Consider the following 18,694-nt stretch of genomic DNA (forward strand, 5'->3'; position numbering starts at 1 on the left):
TGCTTGCTGTAGAGAAGCACTAGCACTTGAATCTAGAACTTTTTCAATAAAAGATAATGCAAATATGTAAATTTAAGTGCTGCTTGGAGTCTGAAGTGACAACATAAAAATACAGATTTTTTTGTTTGTTTTTGGATGTTGTCTAGTTCGTTTGTAAGTTTGTTCTCAGCTGTAAGAGGAAAAAGAAAAGGACTACTGCTGGTGTTTAGATGAATAAGCGAACGTTTCATCGTAGAATGAAAAAAAGACAAAATCCAGTGCGCATTTTATTCTCAACTCAAAAAGTTTGTGACAGAAATAAGAGTTAATTGCCTAAAAAATATTGTTTGTTCACAAACAATTATAGACAATCTTTCAGTTCTATGTCAAATTTAACTATCATCATTCAGGATTTTATTTTTTTTGTCCACTACATTTTTTTTCAAACCTGTAGAGGAACTGGGGTAATTGTTTTGAAGATGAATTCTCCCAGTTGATAGCGACCCAACCAGTGTAGATATCTTGTGAGCATGAATAATCTGAAGGAATTAATTTTGCAACATTCATCCAAAGTGGGTTGAGCAGGTTCCATCCATTCTTGCCACTATGTCCCTCATAAAGGCTGACCAAACTCGATGGTTTTATATTTATAATTAAATGATCTCTAGCCATCAACTATTCCAGTAGTGAACTCTGTTGATGCAGATACTCAGGTTGAGTTCCTTTGGAAAGAGTGTGGAGAGGTATAGTCATGAGCACCCATGGTTGGCATCTGTCTGCTGTAGAGAAGCACTAGCACTCAAACCTGAAACTGTTTCAATAAAAAAGATAATACAAGTATGCAAATCTAAATGCTGTTTGGAGTCTGAGGTGGTATCATAAAAAGACTGATTTTTGTTTAACATGCATCTTCATTTTTGGACGTTGCTTCATTTACATGCGAGTTTATTGTCAATTGAGAGGGGAAAAAAAAGAAGGAAAGGACTGCTGCTGCTTAGGTGAATAAGTGAATGTTTCTTATGGGATAAAGAAAAAATATCTGATTTGAGTGTGTTTTGTTCTCAACTTGAAAGAATTGTATGTGATTGAAATAGGAATTAATTCCCTGAAAATATTCGATCACAAAAAAAAAACTATAGACAATCTTTCACTGCTGTTTAATAATAGTCTTACAACTTTATTATCACATTACCACCTGCTGTGCCCATTTTAATAAATGAGATTGCTCAGTCACAAAATATGAAATGCAAAAAGGTAACAAGTGATTATCTGATATCTTGCTGTTCAAAAATTTATATTTTTACTCATTTTAAAATTAATTGTTCCAAAATTTAATAAACAGAATTTTGTCATTTCATTAACTTAACCAGTTTTAAATAATTCTGTCTTTTTTTTATTATTGAAATTACAATAATAATAATAATAATAATAATAAAATTGTAATTTTACCAAGTTACATTCATTTTATTTATTTAAAAGACATTTAGATGACATGGCAATTATTTTTATGGATTAAAAGTAGATTTTTATTTTTAATATTATTAAACCTGAGAGGAGAAATATTATTAAGAGTAAAGTATATGGAAAAACAAAGTGAATGTAGAAATTTCTGCTTGTAATCTTACTGTTTTGTTATAATGCAATATAGAAAGTGTCCATTTCATTTGTTTATTGTCTGGTGTTAAGTCAAACATTGCATGATTTACAAATTTGTGTATAGTTTTAATGTTTTCATGTTTAACCATCTTGGATATTTGAGACTTAGAAGAAGAATTTAAAAAAAAAATGGTCACAAAAATATAATTGTTACATAATTCTAGTTGTGATCATCTGATGATTTTCATTTCAAGTTTTTTTCCCCAAAAAATGTGTTTTGACCGCCATACTTGATTTTTTGCCTTCACGACTGAAAACCGTTTTAAAAGACGATGGCAATTCAAACATATGTCATAATTTATTCTCTCTGGTGATTTACCTGAGTGAAGAATCAAATCAGAGATTACGTTTCTCTTGCCTGGCTGTGACAGCAGAAGGCCTGGTAGCTTTTCACAACTACTAGCTGAACTTGTCTCTATCTTTCTGCATCCATTTCTCCTAACCCCCTCTCCTGATATGTGACTGACTGCCCTCAGCATCAAAACTTATTGGCAACAACAATGTCAATATGCGTAACGAAATGTAAAAAGGTGTGAGTTGTAGGAAAGAAAAGGGAAAAAAGACAATGTTGATTTCATCATCAAAACACTTGTCCAAGGTTCTCTTGAATTCTCATCTTGTTGGCTGCTGGACTGCGTTCTGAAGATATCTATTACATAGAGCAGCGATGCAGATAGAAGGGTGTACTGGATTGTCTCAAATGAAACGAGGCAGGCAGTGGCTAAATCGTATCATCTAATAAATGAAAGGAAATGTCTGTTTAGTTGTTTTTCCATCAAAAACTATTGGTTAGTTAAACCATACCACAATGCAGAATATATAGCCTTTGATCCGTTCTGGGTTAAAGCATATGTAAACTTTCGTCACTCTTAAAGATCATGAAAAGTTTAAAATAATATAAAAGACGATTCTGAAGGAAATCTATAAAATAAACAAAACAAAACACTTTTTCTCATATGATAATCCAACCTAATAAATAAAAAAAATCTTTATGATGTGCATACCTATCATGTAACCAAAATGTCATATTCTAAAAAATTTGTTTTATATATTAAAAATCATGTTTTTACCATTTTTTTTTTTTTAGTGATATACTATTAATTGTAGCCATAACAAGGCTGATTTTGATCTCTATTTCTATAGGGGTTCTTAAAGGGGAAGTAACCTGTGATGAATTTTAAACATAGTGGACCTAGACATACACCATCCTCACATAAAATTTGAAAAAAAAAATTCCAAAAAAAATTAACTTGATCAAAGTACGTCATTTTAGGAATGGAACATGTTCGTTCGGTGACGAGTACGTACATTATAAAGATTTTCTTTATTTTTTTGTATTTTTATTTTTTAATGATGTTGAATTCTGAACCAATAATTTTTCCGAATTAACCAGTTAAAAGGAAAATTATTTTTTGTAAAGGGGGGGGGGTAACTCCTCAAATTATTTTACAAGGGAAGTAACTCTACATTTATATCTGAAACTGGAAGAAAGAAGCACTAACAAAATGAATATTTTAAGTTAAATTTTGTATAAAAAAACAATAAAAATAATAAAAACATACACACTTTTTAATTAAGAAAATAAAAAGCTTTTGTTTTTTCTTTCAATAAATAAATAAAACTCTGTAATATCGAATTACTCAATTTACTGTATACTCTGCTAATGACCTTTTTCTTTTTTTTTTAATTTGCAATTTAAAGTATGATTATTGAGTGTAACTGTTTTACTAGTACGTGCGAAATTAATAGCCGCTCCTCCGTTTACTTAAAAATTCACCAAAAATCAGGAAATTAATGAATTGTAATGAAATTTTCAGTATTTATTAAATAATGATCCTGGAATATAATGAATACATTATTTTCATTTGACTATTAGTGAAAATGTATTATTTTGCTTAAACAAAAAACACCTTTACTAGAGTTATGGTTTTCAGTAGTAAAAAAAGATCTTTTTTATGAAAATAAAGCATCATAAATTGTAACAATAAAAAGATTAAATTGTTTCAGGAACTTTACAAAAAAACCCTTAATATCTGTTTTAACGAAATCAATATAACCCGAAGAAGAATTAATTTCTCTAACTAACAATAGTATCATTGAATTGAATTGAAGCATTGTTTATTTAATATTTTCACACAAAACATTCTGATTGCAAAAAATATTTCCTTTTTTATTTTTGTTAAGATTACATTTTTAGCATAATTTTTATATGTAAGATTCTAATATTTCCCTTGCATGAATGAACATGTAATCTTCAGTGTAACATAATTGTTATATAATCTTGAAAAATAAAAACAAATTGAAAAGAATTTTAAAGCAAGAGCACACAAAAATAATTAAATTAAAAAAAATGTTAAAAATTATACAAACATTCACAATAGGATGTATGGATACACGACTGGGAAAATCAAAAAAGAAAACCAGTCGGCTTTGCACCCTCTCCCTCTCTTCAATCACCTGACATCATTTTCAGACAGCCTTTTGACGTTCTGACATTTTGAGCTTCCATAGAACTCATGCTAGATGACTTTTCGTTTGTCTTGATTATGCAAAGCCCGAATTGGGGGGGGGGGGGGGGGCTAACTAAGCTATTTTTTTTTTTTGTACAAACAAGGTGTTTTTTTTTATTTAATTCAATATCTTAGGGCTTTACAAATTATCTTTGAAATAATCCCGGAAAACTAATATTTATCTTTCAAGGGATTTTTACAATGAATTTATTTAACTTCAAAATTTAGCTGAACTTGTCAGTTTCCGAATGTCGACATAAAAACATTTTTCATTATAAACGTTTTTTCACATGTAAAAATTTTTTTTTTCTTTTGGAAATAAACTTCAGGCTTTAATCTTTCAAATACAATCAAAAAGTAATTGGAAACCTACAAAAATATTATCATAAAACGGCTTTCAAAACTGTGTCCCCCCTATCAGTTTTCTGCCATTAATGCACGTACCTATGTTTTACTTAATATGGATTAAAACTGTTTTCTTGTCTCTGTGACAAACTAAATCAGGTTTGTTTTGTTAGATTTATAAAACAAGCAATTTGAAAACAGAAAAATTTGAATCAATTTATTTTTTTTTTAAATGTTCGGTTTTATGAAAATGGTGTCTTGTTATATTTTTTAAAATGCGTGTATCTTTTAATTGGGTTCCCCAATCGTCATAAACTATTAGAATAAGAGATACTTTTCAATAAAAAAAAAAACTCAAATAAGTTTGTCCATGTGCCATCCTTCATATTAGAGTACAATGACAAAACAGATTCATTCATTTGACGTTTAGCAGCCAAAATTCGGGTTTTATGATAAAAACCCAATTTTGGCTGATTTTTTAACAAAAACATCAAAACAATGAGCATTTTATTTTGCTGACGTTTAATAGATTGATTTTAAAAAAATTGATATCCTTAGTAATACTGCACAGATGGTTTACATATGAATGAAGATATACTACAATGCCATCCCCTTCTCCAAAGGAAGAAGTAATGCCTGGGAGGACTCGTTCATAACAACAGAACAGATATTAAACCATTGAATTGATCATTGAAGTATAATATAGAAATCGTATAGTAAATTGAATTGAGTAATAGAAATCGTATAGTAAATTGAATTGAGTAATAGAAATCGTATAGTAAATTGAATTGAGTAATAGAAATCGTATAGTAAATTGAATTGAGTAATAGAAATCGTATAGTAAATTGAATTGAGTAATAGAAATCGTATAGTAAATTGAATTGAGTAATAGAAATCGTATAGTAAATTGAATTGAGTAATAGAAATCGTATAGTAAATTGAATTGAGTAATAGAAATCGTATAGTAAATTGAATTGAGTAATAGAAATCGTATAGTAAATTGAATTGAGCATTAAAAAAGTAGTAATAGTATAGTTTCGGCAGATATGAAATCACTATTCACAACAGATAAAATAAGTAAAACTAAAAAAAAAAAATTTTATTTAATTGAAATGCAACAATTTTTATCTATTGTTCCTACTGTTAATTGTTCCTACAAAAATCAACTAAAAGCCGTAATTAGAAAAAATATAACAGGATTTATTTATGGTCAGAGATAATACACAGGTGTGTATTCAAATCGGCATTTATGGCAGCAATTAAAAGTAAAGAAAATACACAAATGTCTGTAAGATGTACACACTCGTTACAAAATGAAAATGCCATATTCCAAAAATTACGTAAATCAATCGGGTAGTTTTCTTTTTTAAACTAAGAAACTCAAAAGTAACGATTTTTAGTGATTCTACAACTAAACTGTATTGAACATAAGGCTGATCTTAACCATTACACTTCGAATTGAGTTGTCTTTTTTTTTTTCATTTGATTTAATCAGTGTCGATGAGAACACTACGACATGTTTATATTCATAAAATTTTCTTGAATAATAAAAAACATTTATTTGATCAAATTACTTGATGTTTGGAATATTTCATCTTCGTACCATGACTGGTACATACATCATACACACTTCTTTTGTATTTTCTTTATTTTTAATTGCTGCCGCAAGTGCCAATTTGAATAAGCATCAAGACACGAAATAGTCAAATGCTAAAACTAATGTGTATACAAACTTAGAACTTAGCGATATGTGTATAGGGATGTTGACCACAACTGTTGTAGACGTCTAATAATAATTAACAATTAGCGATATGTGTATAGGGATGTTGACCACAACTGTTGTAGACGTCTAATAATAACCACATGAGTGTATGAAAGACAACTGGACAAAACTAGTTTGCTGGTGCAAAAATGTCTGTGTATCAAATGGAGCCAATCTGCACAAGATACGACCAAGCAAATTTATCGGTTTGGTAATTCCACTGAAAAAGAAGGAAAAGATAGGAATTTTTGCAAATATGTTGCTTCCTCTGTGATCAGTCAAAAAAAGGCAGGAAAGAAGTGGACTTGAATGTCACACTTTTTATATTGGTGACCATCTGGCTAAATCTACCAATGGTGGATTATCACATGGTCGCATGACCTGGGACTTCATACATTAGGACAAAGCCAACTTTCAACAAGAGCTTTTGATTATTGAGTTACCTACAGCAAAGATTGGCCGATGAGAAGGGATTTTTTTCATGACAATATATTTTCCCACTGCCCAAAAAAATATGGATTATTTACAATTTCATATTAGGATTCTTCTCATCTTCAGTTTTATTTTCATAACATTTCAGTTGATGTAACTTCTGACCTTCATCGGGTGTATCTTGTCAGATTCAGGAATCAATATAGAATTTTGAACAGAACCATTAATTTAATAAACATGTGGTAGCATGCTTTCATTTTGTCAGTCATGACTGGGTAGAAGTATTAAGTAATTCGTGGTTGTGGAATAAAGGGTCCTGTTCGAAATTCCATGCAGATTCCGGAGTTTGATAGAAAGATTACCGTGTTTGGCAAGATACACCCGAAGAAAGCCAGAAGTTATGTTGACTGAAATGTTTTGAAAATAACACTCAAGATGAGAACATCAATTTATAAAACTGAAAATGTCATGACAATGTGATTCTAAAGATTGCAATATATGAAAAGTAAAAACAAACTTTGTGTTCTTGAAATATGTCAAAATTCTTGAAATATGTCAAAATTCTTGAAATATGTCAAAATTCTTGAAATATGTCAAAATTCTTGAAATATGTCAAAATTCTTGAAATATGTCAAAATTCTATAAGTTTCTGACTATTGGACTACCTTTCTCTCTCAAATGCTCATCTAAAAAAATAATCAGACGTTTTTTTCATGGAATTATCATTACAGGGGAGCATTTAGTTTTTATATAACACTAGCAGGCCGCACGGCGTTGCTCGGTCATAAAATATGCATAAATTTTATTTTTTGATTAATGCAGAATTCTTATTTATTATGAATAGAAATACCGCAGATATTAAACGTAACATTAAATTCTTTAAAAAATAAAAAGAACCGAACTAAACGGAGACATGCACATTTGAGTATTATGCTTTTTCTAAACAATTTACTTCTTGTAAGTAAAAAAAAAAAAAAATACTCGAGCTGAGACCAAAATCTAAAGACAATAAGTCGATAGCTATTAAGCCAGCTTGACACAATCTTTAAAAATTGTTTTCAAACCTACTTATTTTTAATATAAGTAATATGCCGTGAACGATTCACACATGCACATTCGTGAAACAGTTGACAAATGAATAAAAAAATCTGATGATCCCTACGTATTAACTTTTCAATTTTAACCCCTTAGCAGCCCTTTTTCTGGATGAAAATCAGTTAAAAAGTTTTCCCCATATCTGTGTACCCTATGTACCAAATTTCAAGTCTGTAGATCAAAAATTTGTTGAGTATATAGGTTGAGAAGTGTCCTCACACACGCGCATTCTCACTTTTATAGATATATAAATTTTTGTTAAAAGAAAAAAAAGAATAGTTGCAACATTTAAAAGGGAAGGCGCCTACAAAAAAATTAAACTGGTTCTTTGAAACAACAAATGAAAAAATATATTTGCATTTTTTTTTTTTTTTTAATTATTTGTACTTAATGTTGTCTAGTGTTGTTTTTCAATTTTAAAATCACACAGACTATTTGACTAAAATTAAATTCGTATCAATTAGAACAGGGTTTCCCAAACTTCAGGACACCATGAAGTCTCTGAGCAAGGCAAAGGTTGTTCACAGAGCACTAACAAGATAATTTCTAAAATAAATATAAAAAACATTAATTTCAAATTTTAACGCTAACTAATAACAATGTTTACAACCATTTTTTTGTTTTTTTTGTTTTTGATGAATCAAAAATTGTTGCATTTTTTGTTAATTTATTTTTTATTTTATTTTTCATGAATCATTCTGTATCTATGTATCATATTGATTTCCGGTAAAAAAAGATCAATAATTAAATGTTTGCAGCTATTTCATTTTTCTGTATAAAGCATTTAATCCTCTTTAAGAAAGAGCTTCCGGAACCTCTGAGCTCACGGAGCCACAGGACTGTTGAATCCACTTTGGGAAACCTTAAATTAGAATACTACAACGTTTTTGATTGGCTTGATTCTGTTCTTGGCATTGGTTTCCCTCATCCTTCTAAGTATTTACAGGAGGGACCACATGGAGGTTACCAACATTCATATGTGAAATAAGTGGTTCAATGGGACTGACTGGATTCAGAGTTGGCACACCCAGGTCATCCGTCTGTGTTGTTGTCCACTTTCTTCATCACTGTCAACTTCAGTTTAACTAAAACAGATATAAAATAATAAAAACTAATACTAGAAAATAATTACAACAAAAATATAAATAAAAAGTAATTAACAAGAAAAAAAAATACAATATTTTACTAAAAATTCAATATCTACAATAAATAAATTAAAAATAAATAAATGAATAAAATACAATCTAAATAAACCAATAAGTGATTTTCGTTTTCAGTTTCAGGAACCTGGGTTTCATTTTGTTTGGTCGTCTTTCTGTTGTTAAAAAAAAACTTGTTACCGGATTTTAACGAGGCAATACGAACAGTAATGGGATCTGATCTGTATAAACATCAAAGAATGATTTGATGCGCATACAGATCTTAACTAAAAGCAAATCTATTGAATTCGTAATATTTATAAAATTCAGTTCAGTTTGAAGAGTTAAAACGGCATTTTCAAGGGAGGTAACTACGCTCAATTTTGTGAACTCAATGTCTTCCAGAGCAGACGAAAAACAATACTGCATATGTCATCCACAGACACTGTTTCACTGTATCACACCTCTTCGGTGATAAAATTAAAACAATATATTCAATACATTCAGGTTATCAACTATTTTCTACAAAAAGGAATAAAAGATCTAAATAAAATGCGAGGGTTATATTTTAACAATCAAATATTTCTATTTTTTAAAAACATTAAATCAAAATGCCAATGAAAACCGGCAGAAAACATTCTTTGATACGATTTTATTAAAATCATTATAATTTCAGGGTTTTTTTTTGGTTTTTTTTTAATTTATGCATTAAACCGAATATTTAACTTTTAAGCTTTAAAAAATGTGTTATATTTTGGTTTGCTTTTAATTTCTTTTGTAAAAATTTTATTTGTTTATTTTTTATATGTTGTTAAATAATTTGACAACCAATTTGCTAACTTTCAAAGTCATTAACTGACGATTATTCATTTAATGAGTTAATCAACTAGAATAAGTGATTGTTTTCTTGTTTGTTTTGTATTATTTTGTTGTGTTGTTTTTTGAGAAGGGGGGTATTATCACACCATTTTTCAAATATCTACTGAATATACAAAAATTTTAATGGTAAATTTTACCATCATCATTATAGCGTTTTACTCCATCTTGAGATCCATCGTTGGGCAATCTCAGAGGTATCCCTCAAGTCTGCATCGGAGCATGCTTCACTCAGGGTACAGTCTGTGAAGATATATGTGATGGCCTGCACGTCAGCAGCGCAAGGACATTGAGCATCCTGTACAAAGCCCCACTTGTACAAGGATGTCTCATGTTTTCGCAACCTTTACTCTGGTCTGGTTGAATACTAGCCACTCTTTCCAGTGGAGTTCAGAGTCTGCTGGAAGATTTTTTTTCGGTGCCAGAAGAGCCTTGTTGTTGTCATCTTTGACAAACTCATTTCACAAATGCAGGCAGAAGGAGGCTGGTGTTGTTCATCCGAGGCCATGACGGAGGCAAAGCCCTATATGGACATCAAGAAGTAACGCAACAACTACGATCATGCAAGATTTTGTCATCATTTGTTGTTACTAAAACTTTCTGAGAAATGAAATCAATTTAACTTAGCCAATCACTGTCCGTGTTGAAAATGATTGCACAGGACATCTTTTGGGAAATATCACTAGAATTCTTATATGAATATACTAGCACATTAGATTTAATTAAAAAAAAATACAGAAAAATCTTTATAGTACATTTCATCATAAAACGAAAATATCATATTCCAAAAACCACGTAAAATTTATCAAGTTTTTTTTTTTTTTTTTTTTTTTTTAAGAAAATCAAATTTTATGATGAGTAAGACGGGAATAGTGATTTTTTTTTTTAATGTGTTAATATTCAAGGTCAGACAACTCAATTTTACTACCGAAATTTATGAACCGTGGTATGGCTGCTAAAAATAACTAATTGCTAAAAATTGCTGCTAAAAATGATTAATCGCTAAAAATCGTAAATTTTGATTTATTTGATCAATTTGTGATTTTTGGAATATGATATTTTTGTTCTGTGACGAGTACATACATATTTTTCTGTATTTTTTAAAAGTAATTCTAAATAAGCACTATATTTTTTTAATACTTAATTTAAAATAAAAAGTAAACTGATTTTAATGCATCAATTGTAAAAGTTTTAAATACTATTTAATATACGCACATCCCGTGGGTTTGTATGAATTTAACCTCAAAATATTTGTCACAAAGATTATCAACCACTTATGGATATCTCACTGCAATATTACTGAGATTTAATTTTTTTGTTTTTATGGAAATCGCTTAAGACAAAGCATGAAGCCACTTCATGTAAAGAGCTAAAAAAAAAAAACTGCTGCCATGATGTCAAGTTCAAAAATTAGTCAGCAATAAGTGTCAGATGGATAGATTCTGGCCCAGAAAATAGTAATTCTTCCCCCCTCTATAAGAAACATTGCTTATGGAATGTGAGGCCTAAAGGGCAAAATAAGAGAGGTGTGAGTTATGAGGCTGCCGAAAATACAAGGTTTACTTTTAAAATTTTGAACTAAGATTATTTTGAAAGAATATTTAGAGATTTCACAAGATGAGGTCCTCTTACCTTTTCTTATTTATTCTCTAGCATCCCCTCAAGGGGAGCGATTGTTTATGTGATGAAACTTTCTCTGACATTTTTTAACCATTACTTGATTGTGCACACAATTGTCTAATGTTATGTGTACATTAAAACTTTGTTAAATAAATCACCTACTCCATTTTTTTTATTTTTTCATCTGTTTCCGAGTGAAAATTTATTTTATTTATTTATTTTATTTTTTTGTAACCAGATAAATACAAGGCCAAGTAGTTTCCAAGAAAAAGGTGGAATGGACAGACGGGCAGACAAAGAGAAATATGATTATAAAGTAATCTAAATATTGGTAAAGAATTGTCTTGAATTCAGAAAATGTCTTGAACTGCCGATAGATTCGATTATTATTGGAAATAAGTGTTGAAAGCTCCCCCTTCCCAAGTGTTTTAGAATAGAAGAGTCTGTCATCTTTTCAAAAGGAATCAATTTCAAATACAAGGTGTTGGGGGGGGGGCGTAAAACATATGGTTCAGTGACGCTTTAAAAGTGCAATTTTATCATCATATCATTATTGGAGCTGTTCATCATATCCAATGAGGAAGATCTATGACTTCTGCTCTCTCTCTCTCTCTCTCTCTCTCTCTCTCTCTCTCTCTCTCTCTCTCTCTCCTTCGCTATGCACTGCCAAATGACCAAAAACGCTTTATTTAAATACTTTAATCTTTTGCATGTTCCTTTACTTGTCTAGTCAAACCTGATTCTCAGTGAAGATGTACAACAAGCTCGGTTCGGAGAGACAGTTATCACTAAGTGTACACAAACTGGCACGTATATTATTTTGTCCGTTAATGACACGAGCAAATACTTAACGATTGTTACGAATTCATATGGAAAGAGGAGTTATCGTTCTCTCCCTTTAGTCGTGGGTTTTCTCATATAATTTATACACAAAGAAAAATGAATAAAAATCAATAATACAGAATAATTATTTATTAGAACTGCTTTTAAAATCATAGTAAAGTAAATATCTCATTTACTCTGACAAATAGTTTTGTTCTCATCTCCATCTCATTATACAGTTAAATATCGAGTTGTCATCGTTTTTGATTTTGGAGCTTTGTATTCAACACAAAGGGTTATTATTATTATTATTATTATTATTATTATTATTGATTTGAATGTGTGCCATATTTTCTTGCTTGTTTCTATTTATCTTTTAAACCAACATATTTTAGGTGAAAACATTATTACGTACTTATGTATCATGTCGAAATTAGTATAAATTCCAAAAACTGATCCAGTAGATATATTTCTTAACAAAAAAATCATCTACGGTTACGTTCTGAAATACAATGTTTTAAAAATGGTTCATCGTTAAGTTCTTAATTAAAGTCAAGGATTATCCCCCTTGTTTTTCAGGTATCAAAACTTAGAATAAAATTCGATAAATTCCATTTTTATTTGTAATTTTTCTACTGGATCATTTTTCGTAATTTTTTAAATTCATACTAATTTCGACATGACGTGAAAGTATGTAATAATGTTTTAACCTGAAATGCGTTGAATTAAAAGATCCCCAATATGAATAAGCACCAATTTTCTTGAACGCATTTTCAACGCCTTAGTAAGCAGACGTCTTCAATTTAAGGCCGAGTAAAAGAAGGTAAGAAGGAAATTATCAGAGTTTGGATTGTGAATCGTGTGGAGTTTGCTATTTTGCTTCTCGCATTGACTGGTGCGTGTGTGTTCATTCATTTCATATTTTTATCGACACAGCACACTTGCCTTATTAACGTGATTACAATATTTACTTTGATATTTATTTATTTTACAAGAGAGTCACCGCTTATCAAGACCCAAAAACCATTTGAGGATAAGGATTAATAAGTGTCAGCAGGTCGATAAGACATCATAATAATAGGTAGTGGTGAAAGTTGGGTCGAATTTGACTTTTCAAGGAAACGGTTCAAGAAATTGTTTGCATAATACTTGAAAATGACCATGTTGTAGTCAATTGGAAAGCAGCCTCGTGATATTGAGTTCCAAAGGTGGACAGTTCTAGGTAAGAAACTTTGTTCTGTGCCATAATGTCTCATTGAAAAACAAATTCACATGAGAAATTGTTTAATTTCAAAATTGTTGAATTGCCAATAAGAGACACGTTTCAAACAAAAAAAAATTTTTAAGACACCATGGTTATATGGTTGGCAATTTCTATGGAATCAAAAAATTAGGACATTTTACCTGAATGTTAAAAAAAAAAAATGCGAAAATGACCAGTCATAATAAAAATGCACTCATTAAACAGAAATGTGTGATATGTTAAAAAAAATTAGTTTGACACTAAACATACAAAGTATTTCCTTTGGATTTCAGAGAAATCAGTTGGAATAGGATGTTAATATGCTAACTCCATATAATTTCAGCTGGAATGATTGACCATTATCTGATCTATTTCTTACTTCTTTTGTTCCAATTCGTTTGACTCATTAATCTAGTGGTCTCCATCAATTTGCCGTTTTAATACTTCGTTATAATACATCTTCCTATTCTAATAGCTTCTTTCTACAAACTTATTCCAGTAGCTTCTTTCTAAGAACTGCAAGGTTGTGGAACTCTCTTCCTGCTCCCTGTTTTCCTTCTACTTACGGCTTTCATCTTTTCAAGACTAAGGTCAATAGGCATCTCCTATCTGTGCAATAATCAGCTTTTGTTCTTGTTAGCTTCTTATGTCAAGTGGCTTCACGCTTTGTCTCAAGCGATTACCATAAAAAAAAACTGCAATATTTTATAAATGCCCTGTATTTTCTATAAATGGTAATATTTTTCAAAGTTATCAAAATATTAAAGGAACTACCAACTAAATAAAATTAATAAGGTCATGGAATTTCTTTTTGTTTCTATTACTGCCTTTTTAAATCTGTTCTTGAAATTTTCCATCCAGTTTTTTTATATTTCTAAAAACAAAAAGAACGGAATAAAAAAAAACAAAAAAACTGCCATTACACTAATAAAAACGTGTTTGCCTCTCAGAGTTTGACTTTTTAGGTTCTTGTCAGGTTGTAACGAAAAAGTCTTCCCATTTACTCAATAAAACAATAACAAAACATTCTATTAGACATATTCAATCACCAGTGTAATGCCCCATTCTTCTGAGATTTTTTCCATCTGTCAAAAAAAGATTTTTTTACTGTCACATTAATAAAATTCTTTGAATTTTGAAAAAAAATATATATTTTCGATTTCTTTTGAAGTAAATTTTAATATACTGAAATGATTTTTTTAACCACTAAAGAAATTGTAATCTGTTCGTGTGAAGTTTCTAGAGTATGGTGGGTAAGGCAGGCATATTATTCTAGGAAATATCTGATCTCCTGTGCAGTGTGATGTCTAGCATTATCATGAAAGATGACACTAGACAAAGAATTAAATTTCTAAAAATATCTGCCTGGAAACTCATGTATCATCCACTATATTCTCTGGACCTCACACCAACAGATTACTACCTTTTTAGAAGTTTTCAAGGTAATTAGAATATATTAAAATCCACTTTCAAGGAAAGAAGGTGATAATAAATCTAATATTGTGTTTTTACTCTCTTTTTTTATTATTATGTTTTTATTAAGAATTAAGTTTTCATAACTTTTTTTTGCAAACGATACATATGCAAGGCTTTCTTATTCCATTAATTTTGAATCTTCATCTCCTCCCAAAATTAGAAATGGCTAAACTTCATGTCTTTTTATATTTTTTATAAGGTGTATCTCTCGCATTCTCTTCTAAAAAAAAAAAAAAATAAGTTGTTTAAAAATGTAACAAATTTCCAACAGTATTTTTAAAATAAGTCATGCATAATTCGTGATTTCTGAAATTATTAATATTTTTCCAAGGCATCACAAGTCTAAAAACCAAAAAAAAAATACTAACCATAATCTAGTCTTCAATTGCCATTCCACAAGAGATACGATGTTGTATAAAATGGTTCCCTGCATGGTTGGTTATCATAAAATATAATTCCAATTTGATTGCAGATTATCAACCACAAATTTAAATGAGAAATAAACGACAGCCAATCACCTTTTTTAATCATCATTTAATTGCATCAACAAGTGCAGCGACAAACAGAAAGTTTTGCCGTTCATTCACTAAAATAAAATGGAGACTCTCTAGGTGTGTCAGAAACTGATCTTACGAATGCATGAAATATATTGAATAATTTGACCCCCTGTCTTTCCAAGCTTATAACTACTCGAAAAATGTAATTCAAACTCTAATTTTTTTTTCAATTAAAGGAGCAAGGACCAAGATTACGTTTAAAAAAAAATAAATAAAAAGTTTTAAACTTCGGACTTTACAGGTAAATTTCTAAAAACACTTCTCTGTTTTTGTTTTAAATTTGAATATATTATTTATTGATCTTTAATCTTCAATTTGTGGTATATAAAACTTTGGTGAGTAATTATTTACTTTTTAATAGACATTTCAAAATGGGGGTGGGCGTTAATTAAAAAAAATAAGTTTGTCTAAAATAGTATATTTAGTTTATTGGAAAGAGCATAAAATTTCACATTGACCCTGAAAATATCGTAAAAATTGAATCAATAGAAACATTTTAATAGATTTTTAAAGTTTAAAAATTGGAAAATACTTAACTCGTAAAATTCAATTGATTTCATTAGTTTTTTTTTTTTTTTTTTTTTAAATAAAAAAATAATATTTCTATTACTTTTTTTTACAACTTTGATAGTTTATTTTGGAAGTATAATCCATAAAGAAAATAAACAACCCATTTTAAAAGAGAATTTACGAGATTTTTATATCTTATTCGCTGTTTCGTGTTAGGGGTGTCAAAAATTCCCCCAAAATTCTGATACACTTCGATTCCATTAAAAAAAAATGAATAAAATTAATTGCACACAAAAAAATTAAATATAGCAGTTTCTAAAACCATCCATGCTGCTTTCCTCCAAGTTAATATTGACATTAGATTTGTAACGTTTTTGATTTCATTTATACTTTTTTTTTTTGTTAATTTTTGTTAACTTATTGTTTGCATAATAATATATGCAAATAATTTATTATAACTGTCTATGTGTGCGTGTATACACATGCTAAATTTATATGTAAATGTGTGTGTATGTACACATGCACATGTATTTATGTGTCTACATGAAGATGTGAATATGTATATGCATGAAAAAAAGTATGTGATGCACAACTTACTGTATTTGTGGCTGTTCATGCGGGGTCACTCACTCTTGGGTTGCAAAATTCTAATTTTATTAAGGCAACAAAAGGTTCTATCGTTTATTAAAGAATTAAACAAAATAAAATCACACTTTAAATCAAATATTGTACATTTTCATTGTAAGAATTGTTATTGTTCATGAAAAGTTTTCAGGAAAAAAAATGTCATATATAAACGCAACAATTATGATGAATGCAATTGTGTGAGGAACAAAAGTAAAACATTACCTAGAGCCGAATTATATATGTGTAGTTTTTGATGGTAATTCTTGGCCTCAAGACGTAATCCCCAACGCAGGTGATTACAGAAACATGTATGCACATATGTAGCCATCAATGTTTGTATAAATATATTTAATATATATATAAGTTTTATTTTTTTATTACCGTTTTATCTGTTTTGCTACATATGTTTCCGATGTTGGACCATGTTTACGATTTGACAGCTTCGTCAGGCCTCGCAGAAGTGGTCTTCTGCAAGGCCTGACGAAGCTGTCGGATCGTAAACATGGTCCAACATTGGAAACATATGTAGCAAAACAGATAAAACGGTAATAAAAAAAATAAAATACATATTTGCTCTGCAATAGTATTGAGCACTCTCTTCAAGTTTTTACTAATTACCAGTTTTACCATATATATATATATATATGTATGTATGTATGTATGTGTGTGTGTGCATGTACAGGGTAGAGCAATAAAATTGTTGCCCTAAAGAAAACTACACTCGTTTTATTTTAAAATTTTTATTGAAAAAATCAATTCAGATAACTTGATACTGTACTAGAGCTGATATCTATTCAATGCCTTCAGCCTCAATCACTACCTCAATACAGGTCCAAAACTGGGAGCATGCCTTTTCCACAAGTATTGGTGGTAGCTTGGCAGATGGTGGCGATCAGGCTGGCTTTGGTGTTGTGGGAAGTCATGTTGGTGATGTTCTAAATGTATGACCAAACAAAGTAGTCCAGTGAGTTCAGGACGGGGGGAGGAGAGGATCAGTGAAAGAAGGGTACAAAGTCATAGCATGCCTTCTGAAGCCAAGCCTAAGCCTCTTTGGACTTGTGGGTCAGTGCAGAGTCTTGCTGCCACACCCAGGGTTTGCCAGCGGCCACGTGATTGCGCCAGGTGATCACCGCACCCTTCAACACATCCAGGCACACTTTGGTGTTGACTTTCAAGCTGACTTCGAAGATGTGAGGTGGCATGATGTTTTCCTCATTTTAAACCACACCAAAGACCACAATTATGGGTTGTCTGGTGCATTAAGCTGTGCCCTCAAGCGTTGAACTGTCCAGATTTGCATTTTGAGGATGCTAGCAATGGTCCTGTTGTTATAATTGGATCGGTAGAGAGCATGAGTTGTACAGTGGCGCATCTTTGATCTCACTTGTTGAACATTGTGTTACTTTCATACATGATAGAAGTCTCCTATTGCTCTTGGGATTTGTACATAACTAGCCAATCAGTAGATGGTCTGCAACAATAAAAGAAAACTGGTTTTCATCAAACGGAAATGGAATCATGTCGCCTTTTCTATGGTGACATTTTTATCATTCCACCCTGTATATATATATATATATATATATATATATATATATATATATACGAGCAAAAAGTTAATAAACTTAATAACTTTTTGCTCGTATTATAAGCTCTATCTCCTATTTGGTTTTATCAAGCTTTTACATCTGGCTGAGATAACTTTATAAATATTAATTCTTTAATATTTATAATATACTTTGTTTTTACCATCTTGGATCATTTTGGTAAATTTAATTGTAACTTTTATCTTATATATATATATATATATATATATATATATATATATATATGTGCGTGTATGCATTATATATGTGTGTACATATATATATATATATATATATATATATAATACATGCATGCTTATGTGTGTGTGTATGTATGCATATATATTAGTGTTGGGACGATTAATTGGAAAAAATCGGCCATTTTGGGGGGTATCGATATATGTGTCATAATTGGAAAAAATTGTGCCTATTCTCTGATGCTAAAAACGAATCCTTTAATTA

The sequence above is a fragment of the Euprymna scolopes genome, chromosome 22 (genome assembly GCF_053919585.1).
Source record: "Euprymna scolopes isolate OS-2025 chromosome 22, ASM5391958v1, whole genome shotgun sequence".
Taxonomy (NCBI): Eukaryota; Metazoa; Mollusca; class Cephalopoda; order Sepiida; family Sepiolidae; genus Euprymna; species Euprymna scolopes.